Below are 19357 nucleotides of genomic sequence, written 5' to 3'. Positions count from 1 at the left end.
CATGACACAGGGAGCCTACTGCCTGATTTCATTTTATTTTTTTTTCTGGTATAAAATTTTCTAAATTACTTTATTAATTCATTTTGTTTAGATTATTAGAGCAATAAAGTTTGTTAAAACAACTTGCTGAATAAAGGACTATGTGAAATTCTTGTAACTTAATTATTTGAAGAAAAGTATTTTCAATGCATATTTAAGTAACTGATTCTTATCATGGTTTCACATTGTGTTAGGAACACTGGCCCCAGACAGGATCTGTTTTAGGCTAGGAAGTGTTTTTTTTTTTTGTTGTTGTTGTTTTGTTTTGTTTTGTTTTTTGTTTAATTGTGTGAGCTTAAAATTTGATATGCTAAAGGCCTTGTTGAGTATGAAACTGTATTGGTAGATATCTTCTATAGATCATTATTGAATAAAAATATACGTTTTTTGCTTGAAAATTGACACATATAAATCATCAGGCTGTATCATCTCAGCATTACCTTTTCTTCTATATATTTTATTTGTAACTTAATGGTCTCTTTTATAAAACATCATTCCATAAATGCATTAAAATCAATTCTCTATCAATTATGAATTAATAAAAGCCTTGAGCTAAGTTGATTGTAAAATGCGTACCTTGTTTTGTTATTCTCTTTTGCATTGTGAACTTTTTGCTTCATAATGTCTTGGTTGAAGAAGGGGCTGCTCCATATTTACTGACTGTCTCTTCAGTTCCTGTGAAACACTGAACAGAGAAACAAATGTTACTGTTGACATCAACACATGAATGCAGGCTTTGGTGGGCTAAAGATGATTAGAACCCTTCGTTAAACTTCCCATTGGGAGGAGGAGCCTAAATCTCCTCTGGAATCTTGGTGGACTAATTATTGAACAGTGTTACTCAGTGGAAGTACCAGTGTGAATTTCTGGTGTGAGGCTTTGGGGTGCTGACATCTTCCTCTCCTGCTCTTTGTAATAGTCTCTGGAACTTTGAGCTCCCTTATCTGAGCCTGTCTACATCACATGCTCCCTGCTGGAGAGTCCATAAGTTCATTAACTCTGCCTGTTGTAGCTGGAGGGACTGTAAAGCTACAGAAATATGGCTTAGGGACACCTAAAAAACAATGACCATGTCAGGAAGAACTTGGCTTGTCTCAGACTGGTCTCCAAGCAGAATTTATCATAGGCACCAATAAGCTTACCATTTTGTGTTATAAATGGTTACAGAAAGATCCCTTCCAGTGTTTGTTTTATTCAGCATTCAACTACAGAGAGCTAAGCAAGAGCAATACAAACAAATAATGTATGCCCATGGTGTATGTACTCATAGGTAGGCAAGTGCAGGTGTTCCTGTAATTTATTTTCTGGACATGCCTTTGAAAAGTTTGCATGCACTTTCCCATAGAAGCAATGGTTCAGAACTGAACTTACCACATATTATACTTAAAATATGAGACTGGAAATGATCACTGTTTTTAATCAGTTTTTGAGGAAGGATGCTTTCTGAATTGCATCTCACTATCCAAACACGTTGTCAAGCAGCAGGAAAGGTTTTTGATGCTTTGTGTGGTGACGCGAGCTCTTCTTCAGGATGAGGGAAAGCACAGTACCGTGGTTCAGATCTTCTTGTGGTTAACGACATTGCTTCAGGTAAATCCTTGGTACATGTCTCTCTTCCCTTCTTTCAAATTTATTTTCCTTGAGTCCCCCACCCCCCTGCTCTTTTTCTGTTTGTGCTCTCATCTTCTTCCTAAAGGGAATAGAATGGAGCTTATCCATTTGATGTATGTTGCTGTTTTAAGAGAGAAAACTCTTGTTGCGTTTTCTTTCTTTCTTTCTTTCTTTCTTTCTTTCTTTCTTTCTTTCTTTTTTGTTTTTTTTTTTTTTGAGACAGTGTTTCTCTGTGTAGCCTTGGCTGCCCTTGACTCACTTTGTAGACCAGGCTGGCCTCATACTCACAATGATCTGACTCCCTCTGCCACCCAGGGTTCTGGGATTAGAGGTGTGAACCACTGCCACATCGAGCTTTTTTTCTTTTTATTGATTCGTTCTGACTTTCACAACATGCAGCCCAGTCCCACTCACCTCCCATCTGTCCATATCCATCCTTTGCCTTTGCAAACTCCCTCCCCAAATAAACGCACGCACACACACACACACACACACACACACACACACACACACACACACAGTATATCCTTCTGCCTACATGTCTTCATTTGCAAATGTTCATTGGTCTGGTTCAAGATCTCTGACTTCTGTGACATCATCAATATTGGATCCTCACTAGGACTCTTCTTGGTTATCCTGGGGTTGTCCTAGTGTCATGAACATTCTGCAGCCTTGGTACATCAGGACTGGCCCTGTCATATGTCCCAACCATCCGCAGATGATATAGATTTGACATAGGCTGATTCAGAGCCCTGGATCCAGGCCTGGGTGGTAGCTGAGCTGGTCAGCATATTGGCTCTTTCTTATCTGCGTCACCAGGGTGAGCTCTTCAGTACTGCTCCAGCTAGGCCACCCAATGCCACTATAGACAGGGTCAGCTCTCCTGCTCTCATGGCCTTAGGGCTGGTTCACCAGCACCCACACCTCCAGAGGCAGCTTCACTGTGCTTCCCAGTCAAGGTGCCGGCCCCTCTCTAACAAGGGCTCCAACCTGTGAGGGACAGAGACAGCTTTCCTGCTCTCATGACCCCAGGGCCAGCTCTCCTGTATACTGCAGGTGATGAGGGAGAAGGGGAAGGGCATCACCAGTGTGCCCACACCACCTCATGTCTGATGAGTGATGGGACCAGCTCTTCCACACTCAAGACTGGCTCAGCTGTGCCGTTGCCACTGGGGTCAGTCTGCTGTGCTGTCCAGGTGAGGTACAGGGCCTGTTCTTCTGTGTGCTGCAGCTGGTGAGGGGTAAGGCTAGCCTCCTGGGCTCATGACCTTGTAGGCAGCTTTCCTGACCGCTGGAGGTGGCTATGGGATAGGCGTGGGGCATCACTTCTGTGCTGGTGCCACATCATGGCAGGTGAGTAGCTGCATCAGCTCTCCCATGCTCATGTCCTTGGGGCTGGCTCTCCCACACCCCGGCCACCAAGGTCGGCACCACTGGGCTGCCTGGGCCCACTCTGCCAAGTGCTGCTGCTGGTGAGCGATGGAGCAAGTTCTCTCGAGCACTGCATCCAGTGAGGGGCAGGGCCAGTTTTTTTTATGAGTTCTCGGCATAGAACAGCTTTGGCCGCCAAACTAGGCATCAAGCTAGGATGAACAAAGGACTACAACCTGCTCTGTCCTTAACTGATATAAGAACAACGCCATCAGGTGCCTCTTTGCCCCTTGCCGGGGGGGGGGTATTCTTTTCTTTATTCTTCTTTTCTCCCATTTTCTTCTTGTCTCTCTTTCTTCCCTCCTTCCAACCCTCCACTCCCCTCTAACTTTTCCTTTCTTTTTTCCCACCTTCCCTTCCTCTCTTCCTTCCTCTCCTTTTCTCCTTTCTTCCTTCATTCTATTCATTGTCTTTTTTTTTCTCTCATAAAAGCAATAGTTTTTTTTTTTTAATGCATTGGGAATTGTTGGCTGATACAGTCAATTACATTCCTCAGTTTACTTTTAGATTTAGTAGATTTAGGGAATGTGAGTGTTATGGCTATACATCTTCACTGCTTATGACAAATAATTTTAAGGACTAAGGCAAAAACAAATCTCTCTTTCTGGTGTGTGTGTGTGTGTGTGTGTGTGTGTGTGTGTGTGTGTATACTCTTGAGGATTGATCATAGAGTCTACCTCAGGCTAAACAAGCATTTTCCCAGCGGCCTGTACTTCCAGCCCATAGCTTAAATAAATTCTTGGTATTCTACTAGGCTGCAAGCTTATAAGAGGAGGGAGTACAGTTAACGTGTCATTATAAATCACTAACACTTAGCAATCCTGAGCAGTTAAATAAGCAAAGATCAGAGCTATGACTCCTGTGTGAAACTAACTATATATCTGTGATAGGAAAGGTAAATGCACTGGACAGTTCATTAATGTCAAGGGAAAACACCTAAGCACTCATCACGATAAGAAGAAGTAAAGAAAGATTTTGCATGTCATTTTGAGCATTAAAGACTCCACATAAGGATCTTTTTCTCCTGACAGTTTCTTTGAAATAACAAACCACAGTTCTTTCCTCAAGTAGAATAATGTACACTGGGACAGTTCCAGGTTTTGCCAAGGATAAGATAATGATTGCTGGAAAAGTTCAAGGTAAGTTTTGAATTTTATGTTGCCTTGAGCCTGATTAAAGTATAAAAATAAGAGTCTAAGGAGTCCCAAGTGGAGAGTAAATCATTCTACAAAGTATTATCTTCCTTTACAGTTATCAGGGATTTTGCTCTAGCCATTGTAAAGTATTTGCTATTTTTATCTTCAGACTAAATATACTTCAAATAATTCTTCAAGTCACCAAGAAGGGAAATGTAGCTATGAGAGAATCCTACATACTAATTTTAGGAGACATTTAGAATATGCAAGAAAATATGTGTCAAGGATTATAGTTTTGTTTTCCCTGCTCCCATTTTAAAGGAGATTTGCATTTTAATAATACAAGGGGTATTCATTACTCTCTTCATGTTATTTGACTTTGGGATTGTTCACATTTTCATTATGACACAAATTACTTAGGAGCTAAGTATATAAAAAGATGAAATAAACCTATTGTTCCTTGGCATGTTTCTTACACAGCCAGACAGAAGCTCATGTTCTTTGTGTGATGGCAGAATTTCCTGTCTCTGAGAAAAGATAACTTACATTTGCACGTAGAGTCAAATAGAGGACATTTGAAGTTTGAAGTTCGTATCTAGGTATAGAGAATGCAGCTCCTGTTTTTCCCACTAGACAAATTTCAGTTAAGAGTTAAACTCAAGAGTTTTCTACGTTGTTTCTGTAATCTCTAGTGCTAGCTACTACTCTACTCTTAGAACCTGTCTGTCTCTCCTTTTCTAAGATGCAGCTGTAGTACTCTCTTTGAATACTTAATTCTTAGTGTACAATCATCTGTAGAGATTCCTGGGGTCTTGGGGTTCTTTTCCTTTAATAAAGCAATTTGGGGAAGAAAAGGTTTTATTTCATCTTACTTTTCCTTGTACAACAATTCCTCATGGAGGGAATTCAAAGCAGGCACATGGAGGCAGAAACTAAAGTATAAACCACAGAGGAATGCTGTTTCCTGGCTTGCTCCTCAGCTGCCTTTCATAATCCCAAGAGTGCCAGGCTATGGGTGGCACTGCTCACAGTAGTCTGGGCCCTGCTACAGGCAATCTGATGGAGAGGTTCCCTTTTCCTAGATAAGTCCAGGGTTGTGTCACATTGACAGAAACCAACCAGGACACTTAGGTCTCTCCTCATGGTCTATTTAGTGGAACTGAAGGTTTTTAATGCTTGCCAGGCCTCTTGTTCTGATCTATGAGAGCCTACTGCTACATGTTTTCTCACTTAATCCACGATGTTCCTGCCCCTTAGTGTATAGTTTGCCATCCCAGAATGGATTATTAGCTCTCCTAAAGAGCATGCCCCATAGCCTCAAGGAAAATTGAGCACATTCTCTGTGGTATCCATTGTGCTTGTTTTCCTCAGTGTCTACAATATATGTGCCCTAAAGACTTATCTGTCTGCTCCTTTAAAGCAGCAGATAATCAAACTAAGGGTAGCATTATATCTTAGTCATTCACCTCAGTCACTGGTCCCTAGGATTTAAAAAAGTCTATTGAATAAAAGTGTGTGTGTGTGTGTGTGTGTGTGTGTGTGTGTGTGTGTGTGTTTTCAAACTGAAAACCCATATCTGTTTGAGTATACACACACTGATTTGTTATAAACTCCTTCTTAGGTCCTGGAGATATCTGCTCATCTGGGCCTTCTGTCTTATTTCACTGACCTATCTGACAGTGCGTTGCCTCCTCTGTATACAGACACGGAATTGAAATATTGCAAATGGAACTCATGTTGACCTATTGAAGTGTCCAACATTCTAATATATTGCTCTTACTGTGAAATCTTTCTGTTTTTCTTCTAAGGTTAGTAGTTGTATTGTTGCTTTATCTATTTCCTTTTCTTTCATCCGATCACCAGATCCTTCTGTTGAAACTCTTTATAGTCAACACAAGCTTGTGACTAGCACAGCTCAGGCTGTCTGTCAGTTCTCCACCTCGTCATCTTTCTCTGAATAGTCACTCCTCCCCTGCACTCTGCCCTCTCCAGAACTGTTCACTTTGGCTGTCTTCTTTGTCTTTATCCTAAGAACCTCCCTTTCCTCTTTCTCATGTTAGATTCCTCATTTTCTGAGTCTCATGATTTCTTCCCTTTTCTCTTTTTTTGTGTTTGAATATCTGCTGAGAAGTAGCTTTTTTCTTTTTCAGTGTTTATCATTTTAAAGTCAGCAATAGTTTTACTTGAGTTTAGAACTGTAATAGTTCTTTAACCCTTTGGAGCCTGCCTGACAGGCCAGCTGACCTTCCTTCCTTCCTTCCTTCCTTCCTTCCTTCCTTCCTTCCTTCCTTCCTTCCTTCCTTCCTTCCTTCCTTCCTTCCTTCCTTCCTCCTCCCTCCCTCCCTCCCTCCCTCCCTCCCTCCCTCCCTCCCTCCCTCCTTCCTTCCTTCCTTCCTTCCTTCCTTCCTCCCTTTCCATGTTGTTATGTGCTCTCTCTCTGATTTTTCCTCTTAGTGTCATCTGTTTATCTTTGACATTTGGTAGCTTAGTGTGAGGCGTTTTCAAGGATTCATTGTGTTGGGAACATTATGACCTTTTTAATCTAGAGTTTGTCTTTCTGTTTTTTTCTATTTTTCTTATTTTTTTTTTTTTTGCAGCATATTACTACCATCTTTTTTTCCTTCTATTTTTTTTTGAAATTGCATGGATTTGATGTTGGGCCTCTTGACTTAATCATATCATTTTTTCCCCCAGTAATCATTTATTTTGTAGATATTATTTAACATTGTAACTTGGAGATAAAGTTTTTGTTTTCCGCAATTACGTCTCTAATATCTACAAAAATAACATTCCTTATTTCTAAGTATTGTCGTTTATTCATATAACTCTAGTATAATTTCTTTTGACTCTTTCAGGAGGTTAGTTATTGTTATTATTATTATTTTTTGACGTTGCCTCTGTCCCATTTATTGGCTTCATTTTTTTCTGTCAGTTACTATGGTCCTTCTCTTCTCTGGTGGAGATATCAGAAGTATGACCACCATTTTTATTTTAAAATGAGGGCTTAAAATATTGGCCAACAGCTCAGCTTAGGGGCCATTATCATTTCAGAGGCAACAGGAGTAGGCCAGAGCCATGGACCAGATTCCTCTGGAGTAGCCTGAAGTTTTGAGAAACATCCACTCAGGTAGAGCCTGATATTTTTCTTCACTGCAGAAGATAATTTCAGGATGAGCTGGTATGAAGCAGAAGGAGAGTTTATCAGAAAGTTCAGAAATCATGTCTCCTCAGATTCCCAGAAAGCTAACACGGAGCTAGAGAAGGCAATGAGCTCACAAAACTGTTACATAAATTCCCAAGTTTGACAACTTAGCTGCCTGAGACTTTTTCAGATCAATATTCCTGGGTTTGGAGGAGACTGGTTTTCTCTCTGCCTGTTCTCTGAGAATTAAAAAACAACTGGTGGTGTGGTTGAACCTGGTAGGACCTTTGACTTCCTTTTTTGACTTATTTTATTGGGGCTTTGCTATGTCCTCCAGCCATTCCTGGTCCTACAGTCTCAGTCTCCCAGGATCTCTGTGGAGCCCTGGCTGGCCTGGAACTCACAAAGATCTACCTGACTCTGCTTCCGAAGCGCCAACTTCTAGGCTTAAAGAAGTGCATTACCATGCCTGGCCAAACATGATAGGTTTTATTGTTGTTTTGTAATTTTATTTTAGGTGTATGGATGTTTTGCCTTTATGTATGTCTAGGCATACCTGGTGCTCTTTGAGGCTAAAAGAGAGCATTAGATCTTCTGGAACTGGAGTTTTAGATGGGTGTGAGTGCCCGGTGAGTGCTGGGAATCAAACCCAGGTCCCTTGGAAGAACAGCCAGTGCTCTTAACTGCTGAGCCATCTCTCCAGCCCATTGCACACTATTTTTATTGGCAAAATAAAGACAGCTGTTGTACTTTGGGCCTGAGGCTCTGCATGAGAGATTCTTTGTTAGAGGATCCAGTATGGAACAGAGATTGTCTCTATGGCCTTGAAGCTTTGCAAGACTTTTTCGGCTTAGAGGCTAATTCCATGGTTTGCTAGAACAGTGCGGAATGCCATGCGTTATGATGTCAAGGGAGGTAAGTGCAGGTATAGTGGTCCTGTGTGCGCTTCTTCCACCCCCAGTCCTTTTCAGAATTCCTTATTACCACTAAATTGTAATTGCCAGATTCTCTAACTTCTGGGTTTTTTAGGAATTCTCAGTTAAATACATAAAAAAAACAGATTTCTATGCATTATTAGGTTCATGAGATTTATATTAGCACGGAAAGCAATGTCTGGGTGTTGATAGACAGTCATTAGGTCCAGGTAATATTGATGTGTTAACAGGCTGTGTAATTGACATAGGATTACAGCCCTTTATCGGGTGCTACTCCACACACCATATAGCTATTTTTTTAAATAAATTATGTGGGTGTTTGAAAATATGGATTAGAAAGTGGGGTTGAGAAGGTCCTCCTCCCCTTCCATCTGACCCTAGTTTATCAGGTCTCATTAGGACTGGCCACAATGTCCTCCTCTGTGGCCTAGCAAGGCTGCTCCTCCCTTGGGAGTGGGGGAGGCAAATAGCCTGCTACTGAGTTCATGTCAGAGACAGTCTCTGTTCCCCTTATTAGGGAAACCACTTGGATGCTAAGCTGCCATGGGCTACATCTGAGCAGGGGTTCAGTGAACTTAGAGAGGGGCAGGGAGGAGATGAGGGAAGGAAGATGGGATTGGGAGGGAATGAGGAAGGGGGCTGCAGCTGGGATACAAAGTAAATAAACTGTAATTAATAAAAAAAATAAAAAAATTTATAAATAAGAAAGTGGGATTGGTGCAGTTCTGTACTTCAACAGTAAATCAAAATAAAGGAGATACTATTTTCTGCTTATGCAAAGTATGTGATTGGGTCTTTGTTGTAGAACCAAGTAGTATCCAAGCCACACAAGTGAAGTCATAGTACATTAGACACAGATGGTCCTATAGGGCTCATCCAGTGTTGACAGCTTGCTGTATGATCTCTCCAGGGGTAACTGAGTGTCAATTTGTGCCTTTTTTGTTGTTGTTGTAAAGACAATGGTTTGGTTGCTTTTTGCTTTTCTAACCTCTTGGACTTGCTTTATTTTAGTGAAACTTAATGTTAGTGGTTTATTAATTTGTTCGTTTTATGCCAGAAAAGACATTTTGAATAAAGACAGTCCTATTGAAGCTAATTACCGGGAATGAGCTTTAGTTTTAGTGGCCTTGTTACTGCCCAGTAACTGTGGAATAGGTAATTGAGTTTTAGAGATTAGTGACCAACTTTCAAACTTCTCATTGTTGATTGATCTCGCTGTGTGGAGAGTATCTGCTTTAGAGAAAACATACTGAGTTGTGGAGAGCCAATTCTGAGAAAAGAGATGCAGGATCTCCTGGGACTCTGATGCCCTTCTGGAGCTTGTAGAGCTTGGGATTTGCAGAAGGAACATTAACATGCCTCTGTGAGGAAAGCCACAGGCAGAACATGTGGCCCCTCCAACTTTCTGTGCTGAAATCTGCACTCCCATGGGATGGACTTAAGAAGTGAGGGCTGCAGGAGGTCATGAGGTCAGGAGGTGGGAGGATAGAATCCTCCTGAATGGAATGAGTCTCAGAGGGAGCTGGACTCAGCAAAAAGATGTAAGCCCTTGCGGAACCTGACTGTGGTAGCCTCTTCAGTTTGGATGCTTTGCCTTTTGCTTTCAAAGCTATAAGAAAAACATTTTTGCTTTTTACCAGCTTCCCAGTCTGTGGTTGGAATGTAAACTGATTAAGATAGGAATCATTTTGGAGTAAGAATATACGTAGACCCTGCAAATTCTTACTGTGGCACTTCAAAGTGTGGTACTTTATCTAGAATGGGATTTCTTCAAACTATTAGGATAGTTGTGGTTTGACCTTAGTACTTTCCAGCAGGATGTTTTTTGTTTGTTTGTTTGCTTTTGTAAGCAAAAGTTTAATGACCATACACCTCTGTAAATAGCACTTGAATACTGATTCTACATTTTAACTCCGTGAATACATGCCTGGATGATGGGAAGGCTCTGTGTACTGTGGTAAGTAAATTGAACACGTAGAAACTTTAAAACTCCTCTTTCAGTCTCCACTTGCAAATAATGTGAGGGATTGAAAGTCAGAACTACCACCAACTGAAAATTATCCCAAAGAAGGCTCTGGAATAATTTTTCTGCAAAGGAATTCTAACAAAGGAGTCTTGGGTATTTAAACAGAAGCCACCGTTTTCTTAAAATAGCTTTCCTTGCAGCAAGCTGAACTTTCAAAAATTATTGCCTTGACTTTAGAGCCTTTTTACTAAAAGGGGTTAGCAATTCCTCCTTATTTATAGCACCTTATTTATAGTACCCTTTACCTTGGAAATGATCTGTCAAATGGAATAGGATGGCTGAAAATAAAAATACAGGTGTATTTTAAACAATTTTGTGTGAAGCTTCACACGCCGAAACCTGAATAATATCCGAGACTATCATTTTTGAAGAATTTCACTCATTTACTACATCTAGATCTTCTGGCATATCTCATAAATCAGCATCATTACCACAAAGTCACACTTCATCAATATTTGAACTTGAGGTCAAAACATAATCTCCCACAATCACCACCAAGAACACTGTCTTCTCTCTACCCGCACACAGCTCTGGAATGATGTCCACACTTGCTTTTTTTCAAGGCTTCTGCTGTGACCACTGGCGGAAACAGCCCAGCAGACCAGATGGTACACTGATTTGAGTGGAGCCATTCCTTGGCCCTTGTTTTAATTCAGTAGTTCGCCTCAATCTGCCTAGGATCATCTAATGAGAGAACATGAGGAAACTGCTGAGAAAACAAAGTGCTTTGGCAATATCTCTGCATTTCCTACCCTCCCTTGGCTGGGCATTGATTTTCATTTCCTTATCTTAGTAGGACCACTAAATGAATCATTTTAATAACAGAACCACATTTTTTCCCACATGGCATAATATTTTAGAGAGATGTCTTTTGGTGTAAAGTCTATGGCCGATGGAGAGTTTTAGAAGACCAGAAACTGACTCATCCTTTAAGGAATGGCGACGAAAGTGAATCAATAATCATGTTTGAGTTAATTTCTGGTCCAGCGTAAAGGTCTGAAAATGAAATGTCACTCATAGGCTCATGAGTTTGAACACTTGACCCTCAGCTGGCAGCACTGTCTGAGGAGGTTGTAAGAACCTTGAGAGGAGTTTAGCTCACAATCACAGCCCGCAGCCCACTAGGGTGACACCAGTGGCAACTAATCCCTGCTTTGAGTCTTCTCCGATTCGTGACACACTGAGATGTGTTGAGGAGATGTATGCTTCGTGCTTCCATTAGCAGTGACTATGTCACTCCAGGTGCTATACCTCTCTACCATGAGGCGGCAAAGGAGACCATCCTTCTCTGAGTTGTTTTTATTGAGGTATTTTTTTATAGCTATGGAAGAAAAATACCTAATAAAACTGTGATACCTGTGTCACGGAAGGGTGTTACAGCATCATCTGGTGCTTTGTATTTAGATGCTTGTGGCCCCCTCCCCCTGAGATTCCTAATGTTCTATGAGCAGTCTGTCACATATACCAAAGTGATCCTGTGTAACCTTGCCTCCAAATAACTAAAAATGCCCACACCTGTGCAGGGGAGAAGTAAGCTAGGTGGAGCTAAGGTTCATGGGTTTGGAAGACTGAGGATCAAGGGAATGGAAGAGTAGAGAGGGAGGAGAGAGAGAGAGAGAGAGAGAGAGAGAGAGAGAGAGAGAGAGAGAGAAGAGAGAGAAAGAGAGGAAAGGAAGAAAGGAGCCTTCCATGGGTTAATGTAAAGAAGAACCATGTGGCCGGGAGAAGTTTACTCTGAGGCTTGGTGATGGAGAGAAGCAGCTCAGATGAAAAGAATGAGCAAGTATTTGTGGGAATGATGGATAGGGAGTAGCCCAGATAGGAATAAGAAGAGCAAATGGCGTGGGATGTGCAGTTGGGAGTTAACAGGTGATCTCGGGGTTTTATCTACCCAGCCCCAGGTTTAAGGTGTATTATAAATGTAACAGGTGTCTGTGTCTTTTATGGATACGACAGCGGGGTGAATAATTAATGGCTGAATAATTCTATGGATTAATAGCAAACCTTAACAGCCAAACATTTTCTACAATGGAAGCGTTGGAAAGAGTAAGCAGGTGGTCCAGAAGAATGCATGGCTCTCTTTGGGGCTGGGCATCTACTTCAGAAGCTGCCATGGTTGGGAACCATGCTTGTGAAGCCCCTGTTGGTGTTCTTCACTATCTGCTGCACAGGATTCTTTGTCCTCCAACTCCACAGGGGGACTTCTACTTTGAGAAACATTTTATGCCTGGTGAGTTTTCCTCTTCAACTGGCCCGGATACCTAGAATAAATATTCCTTTTGGGAAAGGAACCTAAACATCACTTTCTGATCTTTCAAATAAAAATTAGTGAAAAAAATGTTTTTTTGTGTGTGTGTGTTGAATTGAGTTCAAACTAATTAACAGACACTAATAGACTCCCATTTCCCCTTTCTCTTTCAGTGATAATGGTATGACTTACCAGTTTATAGTAAGAAAGTTAGCATATGCAAGCAATACAACATTATTATGCCACCATATTTTAAAGGCAATTACTGTGGAGATGTTGCAGCCAAACATATTAGGGAATATGGTATCCCAATAACTGATTTATTATTACTATTAACTTAAAAATGCTTCTTTTACAGAGAAGGAGAAACTGACCTGAGAAGTTAGCCCCCTGGAATGATGAGTGTCTAACACAGTGCCTGAAACAGAATGAGTATTCAGTAGTGAGGTGCTTCTTCTGAAGGACGCCTTTGTTTGATTGTTCCTTTTATTTCATAGTTTGGCTGAGTATAGGGTTCCAAGTTCAAAACAATTTTGCTCCAAGAGCTTTGAAGTTATGAATAGGTGGTCATCTGAGACTCAATTTTGTAGATTAAAAAAAAAATCTTTCAATGTGAGTCTTGTTTATTTGTAAAACTTTTGTTTTGACTTATTTACTGATTATAAATATTTTCTCTAGAAGCCTTGCAGATTTCACTTGTTGAGATTATATTTTCCTCAATATGCTAATTTTTTTTTTTTTTTTTTTAAGAACCACAACTGATATCTGCTTTGTCCTTGGTATGTAACCAGACTTTTGGGCTATTTTATTGGGTTCTTTTTCTTACCTCCCTACACCACCTCTATCCCTTCCAACCCCTCAGTCCTAGGTAGGCGAGAAAGGATAGAGGGGAAGAGGAGCATTGATACAGTAAGATTACTTCCTGCTGATTAGGGACACCAAGTTCTTCGGAGATAAGTTTGATGTTCATTGTCATGATATCTCTAACCAGCAACCAGAAACCCACCACCACCAGCAGCAGCTGCAGTAGCTACCATATCTCTCAGGACTCTGGCATTTATATACCCTCTGAAGGGTACCCAGAATTCCAAATGTAAACTAACTTCAGCTGACAAAAATCTCACCTCCAGAGCAGAAAACAAATCACAATTAGGTGCCATGGGCAATCTGAAGCAGCCCCATATCCAACACCCGGGATTAAAACAAAAAACACAGTCACATAACATTTCTATGTTTTCAAGGAAACCAAAATTCTTACTACATTGGTAAACTCATTTAAACTCAAGCCCACAGTCTTTCATTCAACTCAGAGAACATGATTGAGTTTCATGATTTTTCTTTTCCGTTTTAGGTCCAAATCTTGCCAGGCATTGTGCTAGCTAGCTTTGAGGTTTTGAGAGCATTAACCTCTAATATCTTGATCATCAACTGCATTATTATAATGTGAAAATTATAATCCCTTGGAGGAGGGTCAGGATTCACTATGCCAATCATTTTTCCCCTTCAGATGCTGTGCAGCTCTAAGTTTATCCTTTTGATCAAGGCACTCAAATCTAAATCTAGACCTCAGGCTCCTACACTGATGTCTAGGCTGTTTTTAGCATGAAGGTTATTGGACATGACTCAGGTCTTCAAGCTAGCACTGACTTGTTTGTGAAAACCCTTTGAATAGTGCAGCCAGTGGGTCGTGTGGCAAATACAGAGGTCAATTCCAAGGAAAGGATAAAAGTGTGTGTGCAAGTGGGAGAAGAACACTGGCTGACAAGGTTAGTCTTGAGGTTGCTTTAGGTTATATATCTATAAAATAAAAAGTGGGATCTAGACTATTCCCATATAGCTTCATCTAATGATTTTAGAGGCATAGCTGTGGTCATGTTCTATTCCTTCTTAGAGTCTTCATTAGGATCCTCATTTGCTGACAGTGCTAACATGCCACCTCAGCTCAGTCTTCAGGCTGTGCAGAACTTTGGCTCTAATGACATATTCCAGTTTTGTGTCCCCTATTCTCTACAGAGCCCAGCAGTCAAACCCAATGTATTACTTTGTTTCCTGGGTCAGTGTGGCCTCACTGGTGCCTTTCTCTGAGATTATACCAAGGAGGATATTCTCTTTTGATCTGAGGCCTCCTCCCCAACAAAGTTTGTCAGCCTCTGTAACTCCATATTCTGCTTCTCTTCGCCCACAATTTACTTATGTATTTCTTATGGTACGCAGCCTGCTGCATCTAGGTTATTTTTTATCTGGAGGGAGGAGACTGTACCTCCTGTTCTTGTTCAATCAAGGTGGATTTTGTTCCACTTACTTGAAAGAGGAGGCTCAGGGAAGAGCCTCTTATCACACACAGCACAAGTCTGTGGTGAGCCAAGATCCCAGAGGTACAGAGACACAGAGATTCCCATCATGATATGTTGCTTGGCTTTCTGCTGTTAAATAACAGGTTGACAAGCAAAGACTAGACAGGATTCCCGTGTCCAAAGTTAAATGAGATGACCCCCTAAACAGGTCTGAAATCTGTTGGTGATGAGATGCTGTGTTTCTAGGTAGAATGCATCTTAAAGGAACCGGTAATGGGATCACAGGGTGCATAGCATGCAAACACTTGCCATGTGGCTTCTTCAGCAATTGCCAAGCCAGGCGTGGCGCCACATGCCAGTAGATTTCTGTGAGTTCTATGTCAGCCAAGGCTACATAGGAAGACTATTTCAAAAGAGAAAAACTGCATAAAAATAAAAGAGAAAAAGAAAGAAAGGAAAAGTAAAAGGCATTTCTGGTTTTGGGGCAGCTAGAGCTCATGGCTCTCTCTCTGTTTTTATTGAGTTCTTGTTCCTTAGTGTAAAGAGCCCTATAGATGACTTAAAAGTATGGACACAAAGAAAAATACATTAAAATAGACACACAAGGAAATGTTGTATTGAACCCTATAATTTTGTATGATATATGCTAATATATGCCAATAAATAAAGATATAACCCTGACATGGTCTTCCTTCCTTCAATCTTACTGTCTTCCATAAAGAATAGGATTGTTAAAGACAAATTGGCATGATTCTCTTAGGACTTTTTCTATTGGCTTATTTATATTTATGTATCTACTCAACATATCTGTTTTGCTTTGTTTTGTTTTGCACAAATGGGGTCATACGAAACAAATTTTAATTAATTAACTAATTAACTAATTAAGCAACTCTTTATTTAACATTATATTTTGGCACTTCTCCTTGTTGGGCCAACCCTCAGTTCTTTTCCTTGATGCCTAACATTCTGTATTCCGAGTACCCTCTATTTGATTAGTGTATAGCTTTCCTCTTTTTTGTTCAATAGAGATGGTTTACAACTATGAATTGCAGTCTTAGAACACTTTTATCAATATGATACATTATATAATTTTAATTATGCTCTCATTAGAGTCAGGCTTTTCAGATGCTAGGAGCTAATTGTTTTTTTTTTGGGGGGGGGGCATGTTGAGACAGTGTTTCTCATGTAGCCTTGGCTGTCATGGACTCACTTTGCAGACCATGTCAGGCTCAAACTCACAGACATCTGCCTGACTCTACCTCTACAGATGCTGGGATCAGAGGCCTGTGCTACCATGCCTGGCACCAGGAACTAAGTTACAGCTAGGCGTTGTTAGTGAGTTGTCCTTTAATAATTTAGTGTTTAGGGAGAATTGGTTGGATTCTTTCCACTGTTAGAATTACCAGGGTTTCATTCTTGATGCCATATGAGAACCTTTTTTTTTCTTAAGTCAGTATTTTGAAAAGATAGTACACACACACACACACACACACACACACACACACACAAACACACATAAACATACACCCCCCCCCCATACACCTATTTACCTTGCGGTTTAATATAAAGCAAAGCAATTCAATCCATTTTGTTTTGTTATCCTGTTGTCTGTTTGTATTTATGTCTATCTTTAATTCCCTTGTGATTCACACTTGGAGAGGGTTGGATAAGACTCTATCAGTAATGCATTATTGTGATCTGATTTTCTTTGAATCTGTTTTTTCTTTACAAACGTGTTACATACTCATCCTCACTTTCCCTTTATTGTGGCCTTTCTCTTTCACATCTTTCAGCCCTGTAGTGTTTTCTTCTTTGCCACTGAATGCTTTTTATCCTCAGGTCACTATCACATGAGATTTATGCCTGTTTCCTTTCCTTTCTTCCTTCTTTCCTCTCTTCCTTGCCCCACTTTATCATTGTTTTGTTTTCTGACTTCATGGATCACTGCTTCATAGGGGCCTCTCTTTCCCGTAGCATAAAGTAGAATGATCTTTGTGATTAAACTGAGAATGTGTCTCCCTTCAGTAGGCAAGTTTAGCTGTGTCGTATTTCTGAGGCAACATGAAAGTTTGGTGTTAGTATTGCCATTTTCTATTGTTGTACATTTTATAGGTTTTTAAAAAAAAATCAGATATTTTAATTGCTGAGTATTATTGCATTGTGCAAATATAGCACAAATCCTGTATCCATTCTTCGGTGGAGGGACATCTAGGTTGTTTCCAGATTCTGGCTATTATGAACCATGAAATTTGCATGTAAATGGATGGAACTAGAAAAGATCATCCTGAGTGAGGTATCCCAGAAGCAGAAAGACACACATAGTATATACTCAGTTATAAGTAGATATTAGCCATATAATATAGGATAAACATACTAAAATCTAAAGTCCTAAAGAAACTAAACAACAAGGAGGATCCTAGGGAAGAGGCTTAACCCTCATTCAGAAGGGCAAACAGGATAGATATTGAAAGTAGGAGAAAACAAGAAACAGGACAGGAGCCTTCCACAGAAGGCCTCTGAAAGACTCTACCCATCAGGGTATTGAAGCAGATACTGAGACTCATAGCCAATCTTTTGGCAGAGTGCCAGGAATCTTATTAAAGAAGGGGGGTGGGGTAGGTGGAAAGACCTGGAGGGGACAGGAGCTCCACAAGGAGACCAACAGAGCCAAAATATCTGGGCCCAGGGGGTTCTGCAGAGACGGATGAATCAACCAAGGACCACACATGTAGACGACCTAGAGCCTCTGCTCAGATGTAGGCTATGGGCAGGTCATTCTCCATGTGGGTTCCTTAGTAGGGGAAGCAAAGGCAGTCTCTGGCATGAACTAAGTTGTCTGCTCTTTGATCACCTCCCCCTGGAGAGGTGGCCTCACCAGGCCACAGAAAAATAGGATACAAACAGTCCCAATGAGACCTGTTAGGCTAGGGTCAGATAGTATGGGAGGAGGGCCTCCCCTATCAGTGGACTATGGGAGAGGCATTGGGGAAGAAGGGGTGATGAGGGAGGGGGCTACAGCTGGGATATAAAGTGAATTAATAATAGTAATAATATTTGATAAAAAGATCAGATATTTTTCAGAAATGTTTGTTTATTTTTATTAGAAAGTTCATATTTTATTACGTTTATATTAGTAAGTAAAGAATAATTAGAGAGAAGTTCTTAAATAACTTCAAAAATCGTCATTTTACCCCAAGATCAATACTAAAGCTAATGTTTTTCTTTACACCCTCTTTTCCTGCAAGCTTATTTTAGTATTCTGAAATAAATTATTGAAAACTTCCCCGAGTTACTAGTTTACATTGTTTTGATCTCATAAACCAACAAAGTCACTGTGTTTTGCATGCCAAGTCCTTCTGCTTTCAGCTTTAATCCTTTCTTTTAGCAAGTTTTTTTTTCATTTCCGTTACTGCTATATGCTCTGTATTATTTGCATTTTATTATGACAACACAATCACATACTTGATTGAACCTTAGTACTGTAGCTAATTTCATTTTTTTTTAAATTTCAGACTTGTTGGCCCTTTTATATATTTCCCATCCATTTCTTGATAGCTGCAGTTTATCTTTCAGCAAACACAAGAGAATGAGGCTTTATATATTGTAAACTTCTAAGTATTGGTACATTTATCATTAATGAGTCTTTCTGTTTATAAACTTCATTTTTTTTTCTTTAAATGTTTCATGAGAATGACTCTTTCAAGGTTATCAAGCTGAAGCCACCAAAAATATATAATGGATGGATTTATCCATCCCTCTTAGCGGCTATCAGAATTTTCTTGCTGGTCATCCAGAGTTTAACTTTGAGAGGAAGTGTTATAGCATGAAATATTTCAGGCATTCTGTGTGAGTTTTTTTTTTTTGTAAGGTTTTTATTAGCATATATTTATTATATATGTATATAATGTTTTGATCATTTTTACTCTCTTACCCCCTTTTGTCTTATCCTCATTCCCACCGATCCCCTCTTCTTCCCAAATAAGCCCCTCTACTTTCATCTTTATCCCTCTATTCTTATTTATTACTTTATTTCGTAACCAAATAAGTTTCACTTGCGTTGCTAGGAGCATGAGTGAGGGTTTACTTATAGGAGCATGGGCACTTTGACAGTGGCTGTACCCCCAAAGTCATAAAACATTAACTGGGTATAAATCTTCAGTGAGGGGTGGGGACCATGAGTTTCTTCTGCTCCTTGACAGGATGTTTTTATGTAGATCTTGCAGCTGCTGTAAGTTCAAGAGTGCAACAGCTATGTCGTGCACAGAAGTCAGTATTTCACATCACACCCCTGTTCCCTTTCAGTTTCTGTAACATTGTTTTTGTTTCTTCTCTGATATTTCCTGAACATTGGAGGGTGTGACATAGATGTCTCATTTATAAATGAGCATTCAACAGTCATTTATTTTCAGCCCTTTGACCAGTTGTAAGTCTTCGCAGTAACTGCTAACCATTGTTAAAAGAGGCACACCATCTTACACATATAACCAGTGATTTA

The 19357-nt window shown here is 40.2% G+C and overlaps 1 protein-coding gene and 1 non-coding gene across 2 annotated transcripts in view; one reads left to right on the top strand and one right to left on the bottom strand.

Annotated features, from left to right (window-relative positions):
• Positions 1-19357, top strand: part of Grb14 (growth factor receptor bound protein 14) — a 114538-nt gene that overhangs the window by 26123 nt on the left and 69058 nt on the right. The window lies entirely within an intron of this gene.
• LOC132656124 (small nucleolar RNA SNORA48) lies at positions 3184-3323 on the bottom strand. Its single transcript, XR_009594062.1, has one exon. It is a non-coding gene; the product is annotated as a small nucleolar RNA SNORA48 (small nucleolar RNA).

The sequence above is a fragment of the Meriones unguiculatus genome, chromosome 8 (assembly GCF_030254825.1).
Source record: "Meriones unguiculatus strain TT.TT164.6M chromosome 8, Bangor_MerUng_6.1, whole genome shotgun sequence".
Taxonomy (NCBI): domain Eukaryota; kingdom Metazoa; phylum Chordata; class Mammalia; order Rodentia; family Muridae; genus Meriones; species Meriones unguiculatus.
The sequence above is the reverse complement of the archived record's forward strand: the minus strand, read 5'-3'. Positions and strand labels throughout refer to the sequence as shown.